This window comes from Triplophysa dalaica, chromosome 24 (assembly GCF_015846415.1).
Source record: "Triplophysa dalaica isolate WHDGS20190420 chromosome 24, ASM1584641v1, whole genome shotgun sequence".
NCBI classification, from domain to species: Eukaryota; Metazoa; Chordata; class Actinopteri; order Cypriniformes; family Nemacheilidae; genus Triplophysa; species Triplophysa dalaica.
The window spans coordinates 5,821,361-5,825,693 of record NC_079565.1 but is presented as its reverse complement, the minus strand read 5'-3'; the positions used below and the strand labels follow the sequence as shown (position 1 = coordinate 5,825,693).

The window sequence follows — 4,333 nt, the reverse complement described above, 5'->3', positions numbered from 1 at the left end:
AACCGCACCACCGTTTCCGTTTTGTCGGGGCTGAAGCCCAGGTGAACAGCTTTTGTAATTCCTTATAACAAACAAACAAATAGAATAAATATGTAAATATATAGAGACTGAACCTTCTGTACTCCTCGTAAATCATAAACAATTAAAATAAGGTGAAATATTAACGTTTATTTAGCAAATGTTCATGTCTCCCCCTCTCTAACATGGCGGCGCAGTTGACATAAGATCCCTCGGTCATTGCGGCATCTGTGTGACCGTAGAGGCGTTTTAAGGGAATTGAAATTACTTACGTAAAAATTACGTACACTTTACAATAACTTTTTCATTATTATATATTAAGCTACAACATGAGTGTTTAGCATAGGAACAAACACTTAACCTTTAAGACAGTTCTTGCATTTCTATTCCTCTGTCTATCTCCCCCATGAAAGACTAGCTTTGTATGTGTGTCAGGAATGTAAATACCTCCCCAGACCGCATGCATTTAGGAACACTGCGGACCTTCATGAATTTTAATAGCTCACTTCTAATATGTGTTTCAAGAGCTTGCAAAGCAGCAGAGATTAACGCAATGATATGCATCTCTCCGCGTTATAAATTTCCGTGTGGCGTTGACAACTGCTCGTGATATTATGCGCTCGCGGATGAACTTCGTCGTTCCGACACGGTGACTGGAGCTCTGTTTGAGGAATTATGGTATTCAATTTCACATCAGTGACAAACTCTCCTCCTGTGTCATAAAAACAACGATAACGGGACAGATTTTATTGCCGTCTCCCTCTAAGACCGTCGCTCAAAATGGCCTCATGAATTTGGATGAATTGAAACGGTGCGCGGGATGCTGAGTTGCGGCCTGTGAAGGAAGAATGCAGTTTTGTGGTGGTCATATACTTGGGTTGTGCTTCAGTCCATGACAAATTATTCATCGCTTTTGTGCTTCTGCTCTAGGGTTTTGTGTACGTTTGCTAAAATCATAAAGCACATATTCAAATCGTCTGGCTGTTTGTTTCATCATTCTGCCTTGATAAGTAATTATTTCTTCTAATTTTATGGAAGTTGTTATAATCAAATAAAAAAAATGTCTGTAAGGATAATAAATAATATTTTTTAGGATTAAATCAACAGTTCGATTCCACGAAGTCTTAAATGACAGTTTTGGCAGCATGATGTCATTTCTCTCTATGATTACATTCCTCACACTATTCCATTATTCTGTTAACACCAATCGAGGGGAATAGTGTGGACGGGCAGTCCATCAGGAACTACATCTGACCTGTCCTGTCTTATATACATGAGTGAGCAGAACAGACACTACTTCGGCTCTTCTGCATACAAATCAGTCTTTCCCTCAATGTGTTGTGAACAAAGTGATGCCAATAGATAAATTCATTGATTTGTGTTGATCTATGATAACCCCAAATACTATAAAGCATTTTTATGTAATGACAGAGATGACAATATTCATCACCGTTGAATTTCGCCATCTTGCCTCTTTAATTAAGAGGGTTCCGTTTTGACCTGAGGAATCACGTTCAAGATCACAAATGATAGATTTTCCTAAATCCACAAGTAAACATAACACCTTCTCTCTGTCCTTATGTTGTAATCCATGAATTAAAGCTTTAATTTTTTAACATCTTAACATCTTTAACATCAGCCATGAGAGCGGCTGTCACTGGTTTAATTAAAAATCAAGTTTACTCAGTTCACACTGACTAATTAATTCAATAATGACAGGAGATTACTGTGTGTAATATCATAAATTCTGTATTATAGAGTTTTTTATTCAATGAATAATTTTCACAACCTTCTATATGTTTATTGTTTCAATTGATTTAATGTTTTGATTGATATAAAAAATCTTTAAATATTTGTTTGATTATTTTGTATATGTATATTGAGTTCTGTTGGTCAATTACATTTTGTTTATTAACATGACTGCTTCAATCCTGCCAAAGCTCAGTGTAGTAACTTATAGAAAATACACAAACATAGCCTTGCTGAAGCTATTTGTTTACTTATTTATTTATTATACACCAGGCTTTCGGAATTGAATACAAAAAGGCAAACGGATTTGTGCCGACATATGGACATAAAATGTTTTAATTTAAGTTTTTACGTGTTGTTTCTTCCAGGTGTTTGTTTATAGCTCTCTGGCACCTCCTGCTGTTTCAATGTGAACAGGATTTACTGTTTTGACGTGCGTGAAAAAGTGAGACGCTGAAAATCTAATACTACTGAATAAATACTATAAACAGAAAACCAATCAAATCAAAATTAATTCAAATGACGTTTTTATGTGAGCTGAAAATAAAACTGCATGGTGAATGCATGGAATAAATGTGGGCTAATACAATAAATAAGTCCACTGCGCATTAGCACAGTAATGCATCTTTAGGTCGTATGAGTGTTGAATATTATAATCATATAATCAGCATTTCATCTCTATAATGTGGAGTGTAATGCACATCAGGTCAGTGGATAGGACAGGGCTGGCCCCTCTAGGGGGCATACAAATCCACCATGAAAGAAGTTCCCATGGAAACGAAAAACGCTGCGGAAACCTCTTTTGCGCTGGTGGAAGATCATTCGGGGTGGAGCTGGGGGCGTGCGTGGGGGAGGGGCGGGGTGTTTGCGGCATGACGTCATAAACAATGCCGGTGCTCGGCGTGCAGGACGCCGAAGAGTTGTGCTGTTTTGTTTTCTTAAATCAAATATAATACATCGTGCTAAGGTAATTGTTTGTTTATTTGTTTCATGTATTTGAAGTGTTGAATAATGAAAGGCATTGTAAGGGAGTTTATCATTTACAACTGCCCTGACAATTTATTATTATCAGTCTACGTAACGCAACTGCTATCATGAATTCACAACGGATGAGTTGAATTTAGTGCAGATCTCTCCTGACGTACTTTTGTAATTTTGTGCAATTGAAATATTTAGTTTTAACAGCTACAGAGAGCCTCGAAACTTATTTTGAATCTGAAGCAGTCCATTTTGTTGTTCTGAGATGTTGCACTGAGGGATGTACAAACAAGTTTCTGACACTTGTACTTTTTCTTTTTCCCTTTCTTCCCAACACACTTCACACACAACTCATGCATGACTCTATGTGGCAGAGGATTTCCAGTATGACAGCTCCATGGCTGATATGAAACGTGACTTGAGTAGCTCACTCATGCATCACTGGAGACCTGAACCTCCCCCAGCAAACATCACCTAACTTGGGAACATCATCCAAAGATGCCTGCGAATTCTCCAGCCGTGGTTCAGATGGAGAAATCAAACGAACAGCTAAACAGCACCGTACAGGTTGATTGCAATGTTCACATTTTCGTTGTAGCGTCAATTACCAAAATTAATGTCTGATCTGGAGGATCGAGGGATATCTTGGCCTCAGAAGAATCTCAAGTCAAGAGTGCGGATTTGGTCGGGGGACCAAAACCTAGGTTTCGGGTGTGATGGAGGTACGTTCAGAGACGGGCCAACAACTCTGTCCACATCATCATCAACTTCAGCAGCAGAAGAGAACGACTGTCACCCATGCTCTCGATGACCAGAAAAAAGTAAGATATTTGTGTCCTTGATTAGTACTTGTCTAGATTAGTTTTCTTTATGACTTTGTGTTTTTACCTAGCTTTTTGGTTTCAATGTAAATGTTGTCACAATATATTGGTATGTTCAATGACTGTGATATTAAGAACCACAATTATCAGTAGTGTGTTAATTCACACATATCGTAATATTGCAACTTATTCAGCACCTATTGAAACTTTTGCTTTAAGATGCACAACGAGACACCGGCCCAAACCTTCTCTTTTTTTTGTATTTGAAGGATGATTAATTGATAATACACATATAAGCTAAATTAAACATGAAAATTTTTTAGTTACCTCGATATAGTTACAGTGAATACTTTCGGACACGATAAACACAACAGTGAAAATCTGATATCATGACATGCCTAGAAAGAATGTGTAAGAAGTGTAAATGTTTTTATTTTATTATATATATTCAAAGATTCTGTTAAAATTCTCTTACTCTAAATGTTAAGACAAGCAGAACGTGGATTTAATACATTTTTAATGCTAAATATACATAATACATTATTAATGAGCATGCGTTTTATGTCTTTGAATTTTTAAACATACATGTGCTAAGAATAAATTAAAGCAACTCTTAAGGTAGTATGAAATCCATACAGTCTTGTTTGTATCAAAGTGTGGCGTGTTCCTATCGACTATGATGCCCCAGATGCCCGCACTTGAACAGCCTGGGCACCTGCTCTTAATTCGGTAAAGCCACATTCAGCGTTAACTGTCAAAGGCATTAG

General features: G+C 37.2%; 1 long non-coding RNA gene across 1 annotated transcript; it reads left to right on the top strand.

Annotated features, from left to right (window-relative positions):
* Positions 1-2,648: 2,648 nt before the first annotated feature.
* Positions 2,649-3,340, top strand: LOC130414518 (uncharacterized). Its single transcript, XR_008905619.1, has 2 exons — positions 2,649-2,734; positions 3,120-3,340. It is a non-coding gene; the product is annotated as an uncharacterized LOC130414518 (long non-coding RNA).
* The last annotated feature ends 993 nt before the right edge of the window (positions 3,341-4,333 follow it).